The sequence below is a fragment of the Aulonocara stuartgranti genome (assembly GCF_965226115.1).
Source record: "Aulonocara stuartgranti genome assembly, chromosome: 7".
In the NCBI taxonomy this organism is placed as follows: Eukaryota; Metazoa; Chordata; class Actinopteri; order Cichliformes; family Cichlidae; genus Aulonocara; species Aulonocara stuartgranti.
Genome location: NC_138945.1, coordinates 56,887,008 through 56,910,324, shown reverse-complemented (window position 1 = coordinate 56,910,324; position 23,317 = coordinate 56,887,008). Strand labels below are relative to the sequence as shown.

Here is a 23,317-nt window from a genome sequence, read left to right as displayed (position 1 = left end):
CACTATGTATTACCTCATAATGAACTGGTTTCATTTGAACAATAATCATGGAAATTCTCAGTCACTGTATATACTGTTGAAAATGAGAGAATACTGAACTATTTATCAGTGTGAGATCATGATATATTAACAACAAACTCAACAGAAGAACGAACTTTCGTTGTGACGAAGCAAGATAAAAGGGCTTTTATGCACAAAAAGGTGTGAATTAACATAGGTCAATCCTGTACGCAGGGGATAAAAATGAGGTGGAAGACTTTGACGTGAAACACAGTGCAAGAGCGCAATGAGGACGAGATCAGAGGGTGAAGTAATATTAATGAAGGTATACCACGATTAAAATCGTACGTTCATACTCCCCTTAAGTGTCATTACACACTGATGTACAATAGCACAACCTACCCAGATGGCAGGTGACATATAAACTAAATGGCAGAAAACGGATCAATATACTGGGTCACGGCAGGGGAAATTACAACCTCTTGAGGTCAACGTTATAAGTTTAACCTAAAACCTCTAACCTTCATGTTTGCCTTTTGCTCTGCCATTATCTTTTCATTGCAGGAAAATTAGTACAAAACAATTACTGCCCTTTAAGCGTTGCCTGTTTGTCACAAATTAATTGCAGGATTTAAAAAAAAAAGCTTTGAACTCAGGGATCAGTTGTAAGGAAAGTTGACATGTCCTCCGCAACACCACCAACACGTCTCTCCTTTGGGGGTTAATGTGAAAGACGTCTAATGGAGGCAAATCCCTTTTTTATTGTGAGCTTATGTGGTTGGAAGGCACGGTCCTTTGTGTGGCTCATGTTCATCCAGACCTTGGCAGTGATCAGAACACACTTAACCAACTGGGACCAAATGAGGGGCATTTTGTTCTGTCTTTCATCTTATACATCAGGGAAAAATGCTTGGTCTCCACGGACGGTTAACGGAGCCAAAGACCAGAACAACACAATACGCAATAACAATACAGGAGTGTTTACAGCACACGTAAACAAAAACACATGGCTGATCCTCGGGACACCCACGGGGAAGGTAAAAGACTAAAAACATATCACAGAAATTTTTATTTAAAAAAAGTTTGCAAACATATTCTGTTTGTGAACACCTAAGAAAACGAGATAACACACTCTTTCTGACCTACATCTGTAATCTGCTCTTATTTTAGAGTTGCCTGTCTGTCTTTCTGCAGCCATCACAGAAGATTCAGTCATTTACTCATGAGCGGCTAACAAAATAACCAATCATTAAGTGCCACTTCCACTGATATGTTTTAATTGGTATGTGATATATGCCGCTGTAAGACTCAAATTTGCATTGCTAAGCATAAACAAGCATCGCTGTAAATCACAAGAAGCCCTAAAGAGAAACAAGAAATGTTGCATGGTGTGCTTTGAAATGCTCTTTATTGTTGACCAGCTCAATGTGCCTCCTGCTGAAAGATAATATGCATGACACAGTTCCAGGCACTGATTCATTTGTTTAGTAACAGGGCAGCTAACCTACGCTGAAGGCATGAGTGCAGTGAGGAAAACATAAAGGTCCTGTTAATCCACAGCTAATCACAGGGCCACAGGAAACAATCCTGCAAAAGGATTTTGTCAAGTTATTTAAGGCGGGACTTGATGTGTTTCTGTAAAAGCATGCTGACAAGACATGACACAGTGCAGATTCTGCATCATTATTCCATCAGGCTGCTGAAGACGCAGCCCCTAACTGGCAGCCAAGGACTTTTAGGAAAGCATGGCAAATGTCTAGAGAGAAATATGTATTTATGTTTCCGAAACACTGTTGATTAAGAGTTCTTGAAGCGGCGCCGTAGCTGATATACGAGAACGTTTATTTTTGAAGGATAGTAATGGACCTGATGAACTGCCGTGTTGATTACTAGAATCTTAAGGGTGTACACTTGAAAATAATGTTGTTGACTCTGACCCATTCAGGAGCAAGTGCTTCGGATGTGACAAGGCATCTGAATTATACATGGGAAATGCACAGAGGCTGCACTGCACACAGAAGAATGCAATTACATTTCTATCAAACAAATTTAATCTAGAGTCGAGGTTTATGCTATTATAATGCACTAATGGAAAAGCACAAGAAGAATCCTATAAAATGTCAAGTACCGCTGCATATCAGGAAAAGTCTTTATTGGTCACTGTAGGCACAGACTGAGTGTTAACAGGCTTATCCGCAAGGGAAATGTTCAGTTCCCCTGCCAAAACCAAAGCTATTACAATCCCAAATAATTAACTTTCAGCAGAATAGCCAGTTGTCACGAAAACTAGGATAGGAAGATGTCCAAGGGGGGAAACTGGATGAAAACACCAAGCTCTGTTTTCAACTACATCTTCAGACACAAGCTGGCAAGGTACACACTAATCCAAACCTTTGGTGGTCAATTAAAAATAAATGCAAACATGGTTAATACCTAACAGTATGGAGTCTTTTCTCTGAGCTGTCACCGTTTGCTTTCTCATAGGCAAATGTTTAACTGTTGGGTTCCTATTTATAATGGTCACTGAGATGATTGTCATTAGCTGGTGCTTAATTCCCCAAAATTAATTTAAATAAATAATCCAAATCTGGGCAAAAAAAGCACATCGCACATTGGCACTGTTGCACTTTTTCTTGTTTTCTATAATTCTTACACTCTTCTACAAATAAACACAGTTCTGAATTCCTTACACCGAAACCTCCTCGACTGAGAGAGAGACATTTATTATCAGTGAGGTCGATCTGCCTCCACATCACCGAAGCACTGTCATTCAATCATTACCTTGTTTATGCCCACATTTCACTGACAGTCTTGAATGGCCCTTAAACCAACTCAGGTAATATGGCCTAATAAACTGGGACCAATAAAAAGCATTTAATCGCGAGTGTCAACATGATTAATTGTGTACTAAAATCCATGTGAGACCTAGTCATGGGGGCAGTGAAAAAGGCATTTTGCATTTCAGCATAACTGGCACCAGGACAAGCAGTTATGTGAGTCTATCCATGGAATGGTATGAATATCAAATTAATAATTAGTCATGTAATTTCTCCTCAGGAATTACTATGCCTCAAACTGGTCGGTGAATTTAATTATTAGCAGCCTTTTTGTTTCCATGTCCCTCTCATTACTGTCAGGATTGATGTAACGTAAACTTCATTAAAAATTAAAGCAAGAGTCTTAATTATGAGGCTACACTGACTGAAGTTAGAATTAGCCAACTCAGTGATGTGCAAATGAGAGCATTATTTAAGAAACATGCTGGAAGTAGTTATGCTAATTTCAAGAGTTCACAGTAGCAGACCTTTTCACTTGCAGTTGCATATTCATTAAACACACTATGCAAATTTAATGTAGCAGTCTTAGTAATGCCTTGTTAATTTATTCAGATTTATTGAGAACGACTTGTAAAAAGTACCAATTTAATTACCCTATCTCCTTGGAAGGTAAGGGATATGGCCAAGGTTTTAAACTGTGTAAATCAGCATTAGTGTGGTTTGATGGAGAAAAAGGGAATGAAAGGACACTGCTGTTAATAGCCATGCTTGAAAGACATATTGATTCACTTAAGACATGATCCAGGTAAAGCGCATTCAACCAGCCAAATTTGGACAGTGCTGTAAAAAATTACAAAGTGTCAGTTTTAGCAACAGGAAATACTTTATCACCGATCGTGTGTTTTACACCTACAATCCGATCTGCAAAGTAACTCCTAGTTTAAAAAAATAAATATATAAAGTAATAAAGACATTACATTTTAATTTACAACAGCTTCTATTATCATATTACTCATTAACATAACATAACACTTCTGGTTGCTTACACCTGTTCAGGTGCTCGTTAATGCAAATATCTAACCGGCCAATCGCATGGCAGCACGTCTCGCGCTTAGGGGTGCAGGAGATGACCTGCTGAAACCAAGCATTACAATGGGAAGGATGTGAATTAATGATAAAATGTCCCATTGGTTCTAGACAGATTGGTCTGAGTATTTCAGAAACAGCTGGTCTATTGAGGAGAGAGGGCTCTCTCAAGTCTGAATAAGAGACAATGTCCAGTGAGTGGCAGTCCTCCAGCCAGAAATGCCTTGTTGATCCCACAGGTCAAAGGAGAGTGGCCAGAAATGCTGCAACAGTAACTCAACCAAGCACTCATTACAACCAAGGTATGCAGGTGAATATCTCTGAATGCACAACATGTTGAACCATGAAGCAGATAAGCTACAGCAGCAGAAGACTGCACTGAGTGCAACTCCTGTCTTTACCTTACAATATAAAGCACCTTGGGGTTATTGTGATTTGACACTTTATGACACTTTATTTAAAACTGAATTGAATTAAAACACATAGATTACAATGACATTGAACTTAATATTGGTGTGTTGTATATTCAGCAACAATTTGTCTAAATTGCTTTTCATTTTGTTTGATTGCACTAATACTGTTAAGTGCTATTCCATTTAACTGTACTGACAAAATATTGATGTATAATCAGGTCCAACTTGGAAACATCTCCATAATGCAAATCATTCTCAGAATTTATCAGTATAGAACTCTTGAAGCTACGGTAGCAGAAGTTAATGTCCTTCCAGTTACACATTCAAATTCCTGCCTTGAACAGCTGAGGTAAGACTGAATTTGTTTACAAGCCATCTTTGACTCACATTTTTTGGCCTAAATGGACTGTTAGTCGTGATGCTGTTTCCCCCAGTATGTGCAGGTTGATTATGGTGTACACTGAAGATAATAATAAATAAGACAAGGGACTATAGCCAACTTTTACGAGATTAGCATAACAGAACTGTAACTAAATCTCTCCCTCTCAAGTAAAAATCATCGTCAAATTAGAAGACTGTTAAAGATGGACATCACCAGCATGACACTTGTTTTGAAGCCTCAATTGCTGCATTACAGAGATCACCATCTTGTTTTTTGTAGCCATATATTATAAGTAATATATGGCTCCAGAGTAATCAGCTAACACTAGCAAGTTGGGCTAGCAAGGCTGAATGGGTTTTATGGCTAATGTGCTACATCATATACAAATAAAAACTGCACTTTCGCTCATGGACCTGGAGGACCTGTGTTTAACTGCAAAGTAAGCCTAATTATTTGTCAGACAATTGAAAACTATATTAAAAAGGTTCCACAAACAGTCAAAAGGTCTAGTTCAGTCAGTGACTTGAATTAGCTGAGGTAAAAAAAAACACCTAGGCCCTAAAAGAGCTAACTTTAACCCTTAATAGAATTTAAAATGATGGATTACAAAAAAAAAAAATTAAAAATCATCACTGGTACAGTTGTCACCATTGGGGGAAAACAGCAATCGCATGTTGTCTGAGTAGATGTCAGGTAAGTAAAACAATTGAAACAATGGACAAGGTAAAACCCAGCTCTTTTATCCTTTTAGTGTTTAATACTTGCATTTCATTTTAAAAACACTCTTGATTTGCAATCTGTGATTGTTAAGTCAGAGCATATAAAATGCTGGTTCAGGGAAAGGTGACCATTACAAACAATACCGCAATAAACATTTGCAACTGAGAGCATGTTTACTGCATTGGACCATGTCCAAATATAAAGAATTACTACGCAAAAGAGGGGTGTTAATTAATATGTGATTTTAATTCAATAAATAAACCCCCGAAGACAAAAAATAAACATGTCTGCACACATCCGGACTCACCCTGTTTATTATAATAAACCGAAATTTTACTGAGAGCTGTTGATTTACAAACAACAACAACAACGGTGTCATCTCAGGTACATATCACTTCACAAAGGAAAGAAAGAGGGAGCTAATACGATGTGCAACCAAATAATCTTGTTAGTTTCAAGTGGCCAGTTGTCAGTGACTACATGTTAGTCCTCGGGGACAGAGTTGAAAGACTGAGCTGCAGAAAAACATCCTTAGGGCTTGCGAAGGAAGAAGCCCAATCACTGTGTTGGAAAAAAAAAATAACCTGCAGATGAGCGCTGAGGGTCGCAGAGCTCTGACCGTGGCAGGGCAGAGCTCAGTGACTGCATACACCACTCGAGGAGATAATTACACTGGCTGGGTGTCTATTGCTTGTGTCTGTTCATCACTCTCTGTTGTCCCTCAGGAGTCCCTTTGGGTGTGTATGTGAAACTGTGTGTGTGTGCGTGTGTGTGTGTCAGGTGGTCCCTACAAGCCTCTTACTGTTTTGCTGCATTTGACGCAGTCATCCAAATACAAATTTTAAAAAAAGACACTAAACCTACGAACATGTACTCTCAACAGTTAAGCTGGATAAAATCATGGATAAAGCTTCTTATTCTCCGGCTCAATAAATAAACTAGATAGGGCACTTGGTGAGTGCATGTGTGGTTTTAAAGGAAGTGATCTGGATAAAGCAAAATTTGATGGGCTTTTCTTTGCCCGTGCATCATCATTTTATCTTTAGGCAAGTTTACAGAGTTTACATATTTAAGAGAATTCTGCTTCATATATTTTTTTGTAATCTTGCTGACAGACAGAAAGACAACCAAAGAAATGACACAGATCACAAACATCTGCTCTGGCTTTTACCTTCATCAAATAAACACTTAGTAGACTGGGAAAAACTGCACACACATTTACTTGAAAAGGAACAGCATAACATGTTTTTTAATAATTATCTATGCTCATAAATAAAGTTTGACATCCCATTAACCTAAGAGTTAGATTTTCTTTGTTAAAATGTAATTAAAAAATAACATATATACTAGCTGTATGCAATTCCAATATTGCGCAAAATAATAATTTAATTTAACCTTTAAAGTTGTAACTTTATGACCAGATGAGGCTGCTGTGGCTGAGCTCATGCGAGTTCTGGACACAAGGACAAGCAAGGTTAAGTAAATCCTAAAATCTCCTCGTTACCATATTAATTCAACCAAATATGCAAATATATAAATATAGATGGCATTATCAATTGACATTTACTGACCTATAAACTTATGACAACACACTGCATTGACAGATGCATACATATCATGCAGATATGCTTAGATAGGTGATAAATACTGGAGTCAGTTGTCATTATCTCTGTATACTTTGGTTTTAGGACATTGATGTGTCTCCTGCTCCTGTTTTTCCAGGTTATTCTGGCACACAATGCTGATGTCAGAATTAAAATGCTGATTGTATTCATCCCTATTGAACCTCCAACTAGAAGATGACTTAATATACATCCTTTATCATCTTGAGGGCAATAATTTCCATTTTTTCTACTAAGAGTGACAGATGCGAACCATCCCATTGACCATAATTAATCTGTGTTTAAAATGAACAGGCTGCATAGAAGTGGAGCCATAGCCCAGGGTCTGAGGGCCCGCGCCACAGTACTATCTGTCTGGCCCCATGCATCTCAGTGTAATTATCCCATTGCCATGAATAATGGGACAAGGGGGGATCCGAGTGATGCTTTGATAGAGATGAGATTAGTTTAATCAAGTTCATTGCTTGGGCTGGGCCACCGAATCTCATCATCGTTCCTCTCAAATCACCAGACCCTCACCCCACCCGCCAAAGCTCCTTTTACGCCTGCCACATTAGCCAGAAAAAATTTATGACATCGTTAGTTTTTAAGTGCTACCTCTGTTAGGACAATACATACTTAAAACAGAAGGCTTTGTGACAAAAGGATTCATATTAAACGGGGCAAAAGCAGGAGTCCTGAATATCAAATGGTCTGTAGGAACATTTACAACAGAAAAAAAATAGATACATAACACAATAATTATATATTTATTTAGTAAACTTATATATTTATTGTCTCAACAGATTTATGAATTACACTATCTCATGCTTTCAAATATAACCTTGGCCAAATAATTGAACAATTTAGCATCACATTCAGATTCATCATAAAGAAAAACTGTTGGTTTAGAATAGTTTAGGCACCTCCCATTAGAAATTCAAACATGGGATTTGTCAATGTAATGTGTTATCCCCCTGAGGCAAGCATTCAAATAAAAAAAGAAAGAAAAGTACAGGGCACTCTGCGTATTTACAGACAACAAATCATGTTTGGCAAAAAGTGACAAACCCAGCGTGCGGCAAAGCCGGTGGACTCCTATAGTGATCTTAGCTTGGAGAGATCCATAAACACATGTTCCCTACAGCACACCATCACTCTCTCCTGCTGGCCTGACGTCAGAGGACAGGGCTTTATCTGTCTACAGAGGACGGCAACTTTGCAAACAAAGCCTCAAGTGAAGCCTCTCGGAAGTCTCGACTTTGACTTTCTCCTAGCTTCGTGTCAACACACCTCTCCGCAGCCCCCTCCACACGCACACACAAAAAAAAAATACCACTATTACAGCACAATTTGGGAGCCATTCATCAAATAAGACATAGGATTAATTAAGCCTGAGGACTGAATTAGCCTCCCTCTTTGCTCATCAAGGTGTACCCTTGGCCTGGGGTTGGAGAATGGGGAGTGGGGGCTCCTCGGTGGTGGTGGTGGGAAGGGATTGGTGGGTTGGGGTGCTATTTCATACAACTCGTATGTGTTTATTAGCCTAGACCACAGATTCATGCTGAGACAGAAAATGAAAATTTCTTTAGCACCAATTTGCTTATGATGTACGACAGTTCAAAAACTCCAGAGGGGAATGCTACACCAGTGCTCTTCATTACATATTAGCTTTATGACAATATATTTACCAGAGATCGAGGCCTTGTAGGAAAATCTTGACAAAAGATTGACTGACAAAACCTATTTCCCCGCAAGTGCTTTTCCTCCTAAATCAAACATATACATCCATTTCCCAAGTATACTGCCTGTTGAAGCCAATATCACACATGATATATCACAATGACACTCAGCCTTTCAGGGTTGTTTTTAGTTGAATAATTTCACTCCCATAACAAGATCAATGACATTAGGGCACAGCAGGCAGACCGGGCTCTTCTGTTTGGTATGTTTGATGTGTTATGAAGTCTGAAATAAGTAAAGATTCCCTCCTCTATGGAGCAAAAAACATGACATGCATACATTCATACCTTGCACTGAGTTCATTAGTCCATAGCATCCTGTCCCTGACTGAAGAGGGTCATGGTTTTGATGAATGGACTGTGTAGCATGTAGCTTCAGGCTAAGATTCAGCACCTCAAGAGGCAGCGAGGACTCAACACTGGATGGAAAGAAGAAAAGAAAGAAAGGAGGAAATGAGGGAGAGAGAAATGAATTTGGATTACCCAGGAGTTCTGTCTCTCCTGAGTCCTGCATCCAAGATACATTAGGAATCTAATGTGCTATTATTCTCTATCACCCCCCTAAGCCTAAAACATCTGTCCTTGGGGTGTCTCTGGTAATAGACAAGGGCTTTCAGACCCCTCGCTACTACAAGATAGCAGCTTCTTCAAGGGCCCTTGACGTCCGGCTGACTTAATCTGCAAGTACTTCCACAAAATTGACATTGCCTAGAGTGTATAGCAATGAGCAGACAATGGCGTTACAGAGCATTTATATTTCAGGAGTGCTTCCAGGGACAGTGAAACCTGACCTTTAGAAGAGAAAGAATTGGATTTCTTTTTACTGGTTTTTCTAACTTCAGAAGACTTTGATTTGACATTTGAGTTTCTTGAAGGTTAGTCGAAGGTGTGCGGATCACTTCAGAGCACGTGTGGGTGGGTTGTATGGAGATATGTTGTATTTAGTGTGTGTGCCAACAGGATTCACAGCTATGGATCCAGGTTTTTTGGGAGAGCTGGAGAGTAACATACAATATCACAGTACTGTAATAACGCTTGTTATCTCCTGTTTTGAAATTGTGTGCTTTTGCAAAGTAATAAAAGGGTTAAGCTAGCAATGAATGACAAATGACGTCTGTGTAACACATATGTGAAGTGGTGAAATGACAACAATTTCAACAATGATTGTGATAAACACAGGAAATGCAATTTACTTAAAGTCAATTCTTCTTATGTTAAATAACTTCTTCTCGGTTAAATAAATCACTCCTACATATGCTGATCTACAACCAAGCAACTATTTAATGCTATCTATTCGTCTTAAAAATACAGTGGCCAGATTTTTCTCTACATGAAAACAGTTTAAAAAACGGAAGTGAATATTTCAATTAACAGTTACATTTTTAGTGGAGATAGGAGATCAGGAACAACAAAGTACTGACGAGCAGAAAAATGCATTGTTGGTTTTGATGACAAATAATATGGTGCATCTTTACCTTAACGAATACAAATGGCAGAAAATTCAAAAGTATTTCATTGCCACCCTTTTGTGCCATTTCATTTTGAAACAACGGCCTGCTGGTGTGGCGTTTCTTTCTGAAACCTAAACGCATCAGAGAATAACTGTTTTCATATGATCACGGATGCAATATTCATGATACTCATTTTTAACATGAAAGATCTGTTAATGGAGGCATAGTATTTGATGTTGTATTTCTACTAATTGAATTAAATCTAGTCAAAGAGCAGAAATATTTGTCTTTAAGGCTTTTGGACCTTCAAGCTCTGATTATAAATGCATCCCATTAAATGAAAAGAATATATCTTGATTCATTCATTATTAAAGAGATAGAGCAAAAATACTATGAGTACTCATTAATTTAGGAGAAATAATGTTTCATTCTTACGCAGGACAACGCCGCAGTAACTCTCCTTTTAGCCCATGGAGTACCTTATATTCATCATATATGGTAATGGAAACCAAGCAACCTGTTTAAATAGAAAGTTTCTTTGCTAAAGAGATGTGGGCTGAACAGATGGCCAACCCTGTGCCTTTCACTACTGTTTCTATTGAGCAATTAAAAGTTTCTGGCTGTTTTTCTCTCATCCCCCCTCCACCGTCCCCCAAAGTACAGATTGCAAACATGACAAAAGGTCAAATATCTGCAAGGGAAAAAGGAGTGGAACAACTGTTCCACCAAGCTGCTGCGGCCACAGCTGTTGTACACGCGGACGAGTATTCACCTGAACGAGGACTGGTAATCACCCCACACCGAAGTGAATAATTAGTGTAATAATTACCAGGCTTAAAATGAATCTATGAACTGCCCTCTCTCACAATGCCATCAAGAATAACAGGTGTTGAAAGTGCCTTGAAGGGACAGAGATTAAAGATTATTTCGTTATCCCGAGTCTCCTTCAGGCACAACTGTCTTGTGTTTTATCCTGTCATCCACAGCGAGGGTCATGTGGGGGCTCATTTTCCTCTGGCTTGGCAGTTCTGGGAGCTAGGCATTTGACAGAGAGTGAATGTTGTTTAATCTGGGAGTCTGGGCCGTCCTTGAGCTTCCTGGACACTCCATGTCCACATAACCTCCAGCTACATGGAGTTAGGTTCTACTAATGCTTATTATTAGCTGCCATAATGATTGTTACTTGTAAAAAGAAGAACATAAATAAAAATTGCATTTCTGATATTCATGAGACTAAATTAAGTTTTCTTCATTAACTAAAAACAGGGAGCACTTCCCCTTCGCTTCGGATTTCTTTGTAAAATAGTGGACATCTTTTTCTGATTTGTGTGGCAGCTTTGTGGCTGTATCTGTTGTGACTTAAGCACCGAAGCAAGTGAGCCTAGGGGTGTTTGTTCTTGTAAGACTTACTTAAAGACTTGTCAAGATGCCACAACTCGCGTGCTGGTTCCAAAGCTCTTTCTGTGTTGATTATTCAGACTTCCTGTGTGTTTTTGAAATTGCTACAGCAGGTGTAACACATCTTAGACACAGCGAATTAAATATTTGTTTCTAATGCTTAACAGAGTGGGTTTTGTGTTTCCATTACACTGAAACTGGAATAGTCCCAGTAGTATTACAGGGAAAAAATATATACACGATAATTATTAAAACTGGCGAGGCTATAATATTGTAGTGAGAAACCATAATGTCACAGTAGTTTTGTGTGGTGCGAAAGGATCTGCCTGCATAAACAGCTATTTGTATGTATTCCTCAGTGTTTCCATTCAGCAATGACTAGAATATGTGAATGTCTATGCAAAATCAAGATAAATGTGCAGTTGAAACAGACATTGGTTGATTATAGTACCAATATGACATCTCACACTTCATCTTTTACCGTGGTCTGTTGTGTTATAATGTTATATCATTAGTTTTCCTGACAGTGATTCAGCATGCAGACATCTACCTCATTGACCTGAGCTGTGTTTAAATGTAACCTTCTTTTGGCCCTAGCCATCGTTTGTCAATTCTCAGCTGTCAAATACACACAAATTGGACACAACCTGTCATTTACCAGCGACAGTGAGATACAGAGGGGTTGCAAAACACAAGCAGGGCAATTATCTGCATCCCGTGGTTACATGGTCTGGGAGGTTAGCAAGTTGTTCCTGAAAGATTACCACCTCTAATTTCTTTGGGGAGGATGGGACCTTGGTTCTGCTGCCAAGCCTGCTTTTCAGGTCAGGGCTCCCTGAATGTTAACTAAGACCCAAGAGCAGGTCAGCACGCAGGCCAAGGGACCAGAGGAAAGCATGCGCCCTACTCTTACAGTGGCGGCCAGCAAGTCGTGCAGAAAATAGCCATCCATCTTTGGCACGATCCTAATGATCCACTGTGGGTGATATCTGTGGTTAGGAAGGCTATCCAGGTAGTCCTCCACTGGTGCCTCCCTGCAGCTAAGTGCAACACTGATTCTGAAATCTCTGCCAACAAAAACACAGACTCACTTACCAAAGAAATTCTCTAGTATTTCTTCAGGAGGAGGCAGAATTGTTTGATGTCCTCACAGCTGCTCATCAAGCCTTTGGTTGTCTTCTTTAAGCTATGCTGCAAGACATTTTCATGCAGTACCACAAAGGCGTGTTGAGCTTTCGTTTTTTTCTTTGATCTAAATTATGAAACACTCGGCTCAATCTCAAACTGTTATGAGCACTGCAGCTATGTTTCTGAAACTGTCATAGCCCTACATTATATTTTAGAATGCCATTCAATGTCTTCTTTACTTTTTTGCAGGCAGCCAGCGAGACTGCATAAAATACATAAGTGGAATACGCATGTTCACACAAAAAGTGGTGACTTCTTCTGCATGTGGGACACATGAAAAATCTCAAATTAAACAAGAAAAAAATAAACAATGATATAAATAATTAGTAACTATATCTAAAATGATTTTAAATTTGGATTAATTAGAATTAGTTGTAATGCACTCCACTGAACATCTGTAGTAAACTAAAAATCCACAGTAAAAGTCTCTTGTTTCCATTGCCTTTAATAAAGATATACTTACATAGTAAACCATACAAATCTCGGTCAGTATCTGTAAAGACAAAAACATAATTGTTATAGCAAAAATCCATGCTTACATACACATAATAACATAACATTTGTCTTTACACAATCGGGCAATCGTGGCTCAAGAGTTGGCAGTTCGTCTTGTAATAGGAAGGTTGCCGGTTCGAGCCCCGGCTCGGACAGTCTCGGTCGTTGTGTCCTTGGGCAACACACTTCACCCTGGTGGTGGTCAGATGGCCCGGTGGCGCCAGTGTCCGGCAGCCTCACCTCTGCCAGTGCGCCCCAGGGCAGATGTGGTTACAATGTAGCTTGCCATCACCAGTATGGGTGAATGACTGAATGTAGTGTAAAGTGCTTCGGGGTCCTTAGGGACTAAGTAAAGCACTATACAAATACAGGCCATTTACAATATCTCATCTAACACATATAAAAACTGGTATTTTGTTTTCATACATTCACTAAAAGCACAACCTTGTAGTAAATAGTATATAATATGCACAGAATTTATCAATAATCCCACATCAGTGCATGTTAGATACTTTCCATATACAAAAACATAAATACAAAACTAAAGAAGACCAGACATCATAAGCTTCAGCAACACATCCCTTGTCATTTTATTTAATTTGGTTTACAAAGAAATGGCCAATTAAAAAATAGCTTCATTACTTTGTTAATAAAGCAGAGGATTGACTCGAGGGAACTTTTCAATTGGAAGTTAATTATGCAGTCTGGTATTCTCAAATGTTCTCTGCAAATGTACAGTGAGACTATAATGCTGCTCTGTGCTCTGGTTCAATTTCATATTTGCATAGCGGAAAGAGTGCCATGTGTTTTGCAGCTCAGGCACTCAGCTTGTTTTGGTGGTATTTGTATGTGTGGAGATGCATTATTGGTACATCATACCTCACTCGACTCAGTTCCTGGGACATAAGGTGGTAATCCCCAATGTTTGATTTTCAAAACATGAGTATAATCAGATATTTATGTTGCTGATGCTCCGTAATCCACAGAGCATCTAAGTACAAGAGCTAAATAAAATGTTCAAATGGTGCGTATAGATAAAAATAAGATACAGTTCATCTAAATCTCTACAATCTGTGAGCTGAACAGAACTCCTAATGCTTTCACCTGTCTTCATTGAATCGTGCAGGAAAGCTCAGGGTAAATGATGCTTGAACAGCAGGAAGATCACTCATTGTTAACCATATGGTTTTGTGTGATAGGTCACCAGTGATTCTGAGGGTTAATATCAAATGCCCAAACACAGACAAGGGGGACCCACGCATATTAATGATAGTGCATATTCCCTTGTGCAAAGGAGATCGGATGAATGGCAAATGTGTTTTCTGGCGAGGTGGGGGTATTGTTTTCAGTAATTTGATAATCAGTGAATAAGTGCTTTGTATATCTTCTTACCTGAATAATGTGATAATATTTTAATTCACCAATCATTTCACGTTACACTGAGATGCTCCGAATTCACTCGTGAAATTCAAATATATATGCATCACTAATGGTTAGAATGAAAAGTGTCTCATTTCTCCTCTTTTCTTTTGGCGACATTTCTCTTTACATTAACAGTGAGTGGGATCTGCCCCCACCCCGAGCTACAATAAAAAATATATTGGCTTTTAACAGTTAAACTAAAACATATGGATGCTCAAGGCCATTCCAACATTGTGCGAAAGCCTCGAGGCTTTTACACAAAGTGCAGCTTCCCTACAAATCTGCAATAAGCAACCAAAACAACCACCGCTTCATGTGAGAATTAGCAAACAGTTATCATTTCTATGACATAAAAGAGTCCGTGCCAACATGCACTGAAATAATAAAATATTGAAATGTCTATGAAACATAAATGTGAATTCTTGCTACATCTGTCTCTTGCTAATTGAGTTGCTACCAAGAATGTTAGTACTCTGGAGAATAATTTGTCAGTGCAAAACATCGAATGGACCAATTTATTGGTTGCTGCAGGCTGTGGAGTTCCAACAGTCTTTGATCAACCTTTTTAGGTCAGTATCTCTCGAAATACAGAGAGGAGAATTACACAGCAGAGAAAATATTTCATCTTTTTAAAAGACAAGGAAAAGTATTCTTGTAGTTACGTTGTTTGGCTGTAATAGTGAATAAATTCTTTGCTTGAAGCCAGAAAGGGAAAAGGGAAGCTTTTGTGCACAGTATTTATTGTTTTGCATGGCTGGAAACTTAAACATTTATTGTGAAAAAGTGACAGTAAGAGTAATTATAAGTTTTGTTTTTTCTCATCACGCGCTGGATGTAAGATGCACGCACTGACAGTTACCGGTAGGTATTTCTGACACACTAAATTAAAAATGTTCTTCAAAGAGTTTTGTGTTGGCTGAGGGGTTGATCAGCCTCTGATTTTGAAATAGTCTTAGCATTTTGACAGTGAATGTACTAAAGGTTGTTTGACATATTCTGCAAGCATCAGAACTCTGTTTTTCCCAAATAATATTATAACTCTTACAGTTAGAAATAGAAGTTGTGTGTCGATCTTTAAGACGAGTGTCCTCACTGAACCTAACTAAATTAAAAATTCACTGTTATTATATAAATAGTGTTGTAGCCTGATGTGCAGTGTACCAGATCTACCCAATATTCCTATAAGAGTAAATATTATCACCTAATCTAACCTATTTAACTTAACCTTAAATGGTACACTGCAAATGATATAATATTAATCTATAAATAAATAATATTCTTTGTAGCTTGTTAGGGAAAAACAACCTAAAAAAATGTGCCTTCTAGCTTTTTCTGTACAATTTTCCATCCATTTTTTTCTCTTTTCTTCCACTAATGCTGGAGCCTATCCTGGGTGTCATAGGGTGAGAGCTGGGGTACATGCTGGATAACAAACAGAGACACATAACACATTCCTAACTACAACCAATTGAGAATCACCAATTAACCTAACAAGCATGTGTTTGGACTATGAGAGGAAGACAGAGAACCCGGAGAGAGTACACAGGGAACGTGCAAGCTGCACACAGAGGAGAGGAGCTGGGAAAGAGCTGGCTGGAGGATTCTCCCAGACCTTCTTCCTTTAAGGCTACAGTGTGACCCACTACACCACCATGCTGTCAGTTTAGTTCCCACTGAAATAAAACAATAATAAAATCTTTTGTTAAGATCCTGTTGTTGGCGAGTGCACAAGAAGCTTAGCAGCTTCTTCCTGACAACATTTGTCCTAGATGTGTAAAGACTATACTTACTACTTGTAAAGGTGCTGTTTTAGCACCAAGCTTCCTGGAACAGATACTAGTCGGAGCCAGTAACTCTAACTCGTATAGTGACATTTTAAACCACATCCCCTGTTTGGCCCCATTGTAACGTTTTACATGAACAGGTTATATCTGGTTAAAACACCATATTTGAGTTTCTAACATACTTAAATTGCAAATGACAGTATGCCATTTTTCTCTAAAAAATATAACATATTAAAGATGAAAAGAGACACACACTGTATTTTAATTAGGAGTGCAGCTGTTCTTTTTCTTGCTTAGCAGATTTCGTTATGAAATGGCCAAGAGTCTACACGCTGATCACCTTATCCCATTCATTATATCTATGAATGTTCCCTTGACCGCATGACTGGAAAGTCTATTAATGCTGGCAGGAAAAGGTAAAATTGAGTGGTACATTTAAAAATGCTGAATTGCTTTAATTAATTTTGTAAAAGTAGACTTAGCTAGTAGAGGTCTATTCTCCTGCGTCCTTTTCAAAAATGCTGTCTCAACACCATGCCAATGCTTTGTGCCCACACGAATTTCAAAGTAGCCATGTATACTGACATTCAAATTAATGTAAAGTTGCATTAATAATTAATAACATATGAGAAATCCCAGTTTAAAAATAATAGGTACAAATCATTTGTGAACTGAAGGATACTGAGGATATAGTCACAAAGCAAATATGTGCATAAAATTATACTAGTTTTATTATATTGAAACTATATTACTATTAAAAGATTTAAACTGAAAACAAAAAAGTCATCGCTTAATTCAGACACAACAAACTTAAACATGTTTGCTTGGAATATATCTACACTCCAACAGTGAGGTCACGCAATTCATTTTTACTCAAAACATTTCAATGAGGCCCTTAAGATAAAACATCAGGTTGTACAGCGCGCCACATCATTAGCTCACACATGTACAGCATCTCAGAGGACCTTTAATTTGAGGAGGAAGAGTCTGTTCCTTCGCTACGAGGTTAAAGAGTGGGTGACAAGTGTAGAAAATCACAGCGGAATGGATTAATTAGGTAGACCTAAAAGCATATTTATCAAAGGCTAAGCCATACAGGCATTATCTTAGAAAGGATCTAATAAAGATGTGCAGGTTAATAGAATAAAGGGCCTTGAATAGAATGTGTGCTTATACATAAAATATCAACCACCTCCCACATGTAAAAGAATCATTAGAATATACAGATTAACTGTTACGGCAAGCAGATTCTTAACAACTCAAACGACCTTCATGTGGTTTGACAGCGGCAATTTGCTTCCTGTGGTCACTCTGATTAAAATGTCAAAGCCTCTGACTTAATTCGTTTTGGTCAAATTCCACATGAAAAGGGCCAATATTTGCTCAGAGAGAAAAGACTGATTACATAAACCTGAATACGCTGATATCAAAAAAATAAATATTTAATGAACTCCCTTAATCAGAAAACACCATGCTGCTCCACTGAGGAAATAAACAGCCTGGTGATTCTAGCTGAATCATCTAAACGGTGTCAATCACAAGTGAATAAGGAGGGCTCCGTTCCCGGGTAGTGATGACTGATGGCCCTTCAGCGGCGACTGAGACAGACAGAGCTGATTGAGAGAGCTTATCTTTATGGTGGAGCCATGGAATTGTTAACAGGATGTGATGGCTTGCGTCCGCCGAGTTGAGCTGGGAAATAAAGCTGTTGGGCTCGGGCTGCCTTGCCATCATTCACAGAGGTAATGATCTCTGTCTGGCTCAGAAGTAAGTAATAGTCTGCCCACAGGTTAGTAAGGGCATGACACAGCTACCCTGACAAAGTTAAACTTGGACAGATGAGCGCAGGGAATATAATAAATTTAATAGGCAGTTTAATAAAAAATTAGAATATGTGGTGAAACTTAAAATTCATAAGAGGTGTGCATGTTTCTTTTTTTCTATCCGCAGACATTTTTAGCTTTTTTCCTTATGACCCATAGAGGAATAATGTCATGCAGCTGTAGAGCAAGAGATCTGCAAAATACTAAACATAGTTCTTAAACCGCCATTACTATGCCATTACACCTTGGCATTTACTGGGGCATTTCTTGACCACATTTTGCATGGCGCACACGATAATCAAAAGGAAGGCATATTGAGGGAAAGCAGTCAAAGATCTAGCTCCACTCAATTAGCTTCAGCAAGATAATTAATCAGTTCAGTATGCACATCCAAGTCTCAGAGGCGTCTTTGAGATAATTGTTCTCATTGACTTGAATAATTATTTGTTTGCTGATTTAATTATTTTCACATTTGGAAAACAAATGAATGCGTGCTGGTACATACTTTGGATCTTTTGTTTTCTTTTGATGTATGCAGGTGAGTGTCAGACTAAGAGAATGACTGATGACTTCTTTTCGGAAAATATCTCTTGAGAAATTATCTGGAACCAAATTCAGACAATTGTGTTTTTTTAAACCATAACCTCGACGTGAAGACAGTCAATAAAACATAAAATGTTTCTTCCTCGTGGCATCAATACAAACTGCGATGAATCAAAGGCTAATATTTCTCAGACAGAAGGTCATCTCAGGGTTACAGATACAGAGTCTCCGTACACTGTCTGGCACGGTGAAAACAATTGTCAGAGTCCTCGGTTCACACCATTACAAGTGTGACTGAGACCTTGCGGCTACTGTAGCAAATAGCACAAATTATGGGGGCCATTTTAATAGCAGTCTCTACTATTTATCATGCTGTTTTAAATGTTTTGCTCATTTGTTTCCATTAAATATTTCATCTTCCCTTAAATATTCATTTAACTTCCTCTTTAAATTTTTTACCAGTCTCTTTTCGGTTGCTATCTTCTTGCCTCCCTTTTAGGCTTTGCAATCATAAATAATTATTCATCTACACCCAAAAAGAGATTGCATAAAACATGCACATGAATCCTTTTTGTCTTTTCTCATTAGTGATATACTTCGAGTAGCCTAAATACTTCCCGCTACCCCACTTATGGAAATTGGTCAGAGAACCTTCCTAATGATTCTGCTTCACAAATAGCATACAGCCTGCGTTTCTGATCCTAACGTTCACCCTATCCTTTCAGGATGAAAGGCAGGGTCTGCTGCAGATCCCAAGTTTGTGTATTACTTTTAAAAGGAGGACTAATCCTGACATATTATCCATCAGACAATGCTGTTTTAGATTTTACTGTTTAAACCCAATGCTGGGCCGCAGTGGACCAGCTGTACTCTGAATGCCTGCTTCTTGGTGCTTAACTGTATATTGAAGAAAGAGATTTACCAAAAAAAAAAGGTGCAACACAAAACCACAACATTTCTCTTTCACTGGGTTTACTGTCTCATGTCCTTCTCATTTGATAGTATTTTATTTTCAAATTATTTAAATATTTCTCACTTTTGTTTGGATTTCCTAAAATATTTCCAGGATTCACTTAACTAAAAATAAAAAGTCATCACATCATTTATAAATATTTAAGATAAATTGGTATTATTGGTATTAAGGCAACATTTGTCTTAATTTGTTGGACAATTTCAACTTGCCTTATTAGCATGTAGTGCCATGTTGGAAGGTGAAAGGGAAGCATAAACTCTCAATTTGACTGGATTATCCTTTTGTGATGAGGCCTAATGATCCAGCAGAGTAAATAGCAATGTGTTAATTAGAAATTACAGTGAATGATCCGCTGCACACAGAGGAGGTATTAATCAGGCTGCATCGTTATATTATACTCAGAGTTGTCTTTTCTTTTCTTATAAGAATAAAATATCTAAAAAAAAATTATATTATTTCCAATGTAGCTGATATGCTCCTAAAGAGCCAACTGACCAGCAATGCGTGTAAATAAAACCACCCCTAGCTGTGACTGAAATTATATTATACTGAAATTAACTATTTAAAAAAAATATGTACATGCTGTTCAGTAACGTATTTATTCCTCAATTCGTATGTCTTTCCTAATTTGTTTTTAATTTGGAAAATATTATGGAAAGGGCCTTGTAATTGTGGCTGCAGCTGCCAGTTACTTCTGAATAAATCTCAGACTTTGTCCAATTTGGACGTTGCACAGTTCACAGCAGATTTTAATCAATAAAGGTGTCTACAGCATTTAAGTAAGCATTTGCCTCCACCTAGTGGTAAATGTTGGTTACTGAGGCTAGAGCTATATAGAGCTGTATATTTTTCAGTTCTTATAATTTTACATTTTTTAATGATGTTAACAAAAAAAAACTATACTATCTTTTAATGATTTCTTTGAACTGATCTTTTCCCCAGGTGAACTGATTGTACAGCATGCATCTTTAATGACTTTAACAAACAAATACTGGGTGCACAAGTTTGAATTTAGTTTGGATTTTCTCTAATCCACACAGCCAAAAGTATAAACTCTTAGCATGTACATAAACTTCCTTTTTTTAATTGTATTTTTAATTTATTTTTTAAATAAATGGTGCTGAAGGTTCCCATTAGTGATCACATTTGACTACGACTGCTAATTTCTCATCACCTCTCATCATCAAAAGGATTTCTTTGACAGCACTAATTGGATTGAGCAAAACTTTTTTAAAGGGAACGTCTAAGCAGCTCAGTGAAGAAGGAAAATTGTAGACTTGCATAAGCTGCAAAGGTCTTGGGGCAATTTCTAAACAACTGCAGATTCCAAGATCATCAGTTTAAACAAGTGCATTGTAGGTTATTTTCATGTGTCACTACTTTGCCAAAATCTGGAAGAAGTGTCCAAACTGTCACCCTCAGATAAGAAGAAATTGGTTAGGATGTTCAAGAACAACCCAAGAACCACCAAAACTCAAGCCTGTGAGGGTGCTGACCAAGAAGGGAGCCTCTGCTCCAAAATCAACACCTTACAAGCCAAATGCCTCTGGAGGAAAGTCTGGAGAAACACTATCTGACCAAAAAGACTGAGCTATGTGATCACAGTAAAGAGCTATGTTTGAGTTTCACAATAAAAGTGAAACTTTCAAACCTAATAACACTGAACCAGCTGTCAAACTTGGTGGTGGTATCATCATGTTCTAGGATTGTTTTGCTATCAGTAGTACTGGCACATTGCACAAAGTGGAAGAAATAATGCAAGACTGCCTCAAAATTCTCCAGCTTCATCTCAAATCAACAACTGTTGCAAAGCATGCATCAAAGCCGGTTTTGGAATGGATAAAGCAACTGGAATGACCTTTCCAAGGCTCTGACCAAAACTCTGTTGAAAATTTGTGGACTATGTTTGAAAGCTTGGTCAGTGCCAGGAAACCAACCAATTTAAATGAACTCTTCTGCCAAGAAAGAGTAAAATAAATTCAAATTCAAACTTGTGCACCCAATTTTTGTTTTTTAAAGTCATTAAATATATGCACTGTATCATTCCACCCTGAAAGAAAGAAGAGTTCAAAGAAATCATTAAAGCCCCCAATTACCATAATATTCATGGCCATGATGAGTGTATGTAAACTTCTGACAACTCTGCATTCTTACATACAAAACTGAGTATTATTTTGTGCACACAAAATCTCTTGGCTGGAGGCTGCAGGTAGAAAGCTGATAAAACAGACAGGGCTTCTAAAATACCAATTCCATTGCATTATACACAGGACTGGTTCAGTTTACTTTGCAATAGTCAGCTACTGACCATAACTGACATTATTTCATGTAGTTAATAACTAAATCCATTAATTTAGAATTTCTTTGAAAGTAATTACTGCAAAGTTAGAGATGGATAAAGCATTACACAATAATGCTTTTCTTTTCGGTATTTCTATGCAAACAGGAGAACTTTGCATATTCAACATTTACAGTTAGTCAAACCAAATTAGCCTTGCAAAAACAGAGGCCTACTATACAAGACAGGCTACAAGTATGCACTTCAACAGCTTCATTATTTCATTGGTAATGATGAATAAAGTCATATTTTAAATAATTACTGAAAGGATAATGAAGTAATCACTGACAAAGTAACTATAATCCGATTACATATCTTTTTACAAATGAATTGCGCTCAGAGTTACTTATTTGTGTAACCTTATTAGCTAAGAGATTATTTGCTGGATTAGGTATAAATGTTACTGCCCTAATGTAATGAAATATATCATAACACAAGCTCTTTTTACAGTGTTGCCTTTTCAGACACAGCGTCACTAATGCTTATTAAATAAAGTGAATAAAAAGAAAAAGTGAAAAAAAAATTACTTTGGCTTGACCAAATAACTAGCAGTTACTTCCCACTATAAGAGAGAACAGTGCGATTCCTAGTATAAACCATCAGACGAAATCAGCACGTTGCGGTTTTTAACCTTTAACCCACTGCTGCACGAATCACTAATGGATAGCAAGATGAAAGCAAAAAATACAATTTGGACAACAGAGCTGGATTAGAGACGTGTGTGAACCAGACTGCGTAGTCTCTACCTTGTCATTATATGTTTCCAGTATCAGCAGAGGGCAGTGAAGCTTGCTAGGGTAAAGACACTTCTGCGGCTAATGGAAGGGCCGTTGCTATTAGGGGTTGCCAGATTTGCTCGTTTTCCACGGACCAGAGCAGTCTGAGCGATTAACTCTTTAGGTATATTGCGTTGTTTTGTTTTTTATCATTATTATTACATACTTTATAATCTACATTGTGCTAACTTTATTTTATGTGGGACACTCAAAAAGAAGTTTCAGTTTTGAAAATATAATATCATTATGTTACTCGTGGTCACAGCAGGGCAGTAAAAAGAAAAGCTTACAGTGCACCAAAATGACATTTTAATGAAATTTGGCGTGCTTTTGTGTGCTTGCACACAAAAAAATAAATTCATAAATCACACGTGACCACAAACTGTGTCGTTTATGCCGAAGAAT

General features: G+C 37.9%; 1 long non-coding RNA gene across 1 annotated transcript; it reads right to left on the bottom strand.

The window, feature by feature from the left end:
• Positions 1–8,863: 8,863 nt before the first annotated feature.
• On the bottom strand, positions 8,864–23,227 carry LOC309711694. Its single transcript, XR_014278069.1, has 4 exons — positions 22,883–23,227; positions 13,222–13,251; positions 12,666–12,761; positions 8,864–9,140 (listed from the first exon to the last, which is right to left on the bottom strand). It is a non-coding gene; the product is annotated as an uncharacterized lncRNA (long non-coding RNA).
• Between the last annotated feature and the right edge of the window lie 90 nt (positions 23,228–23,317).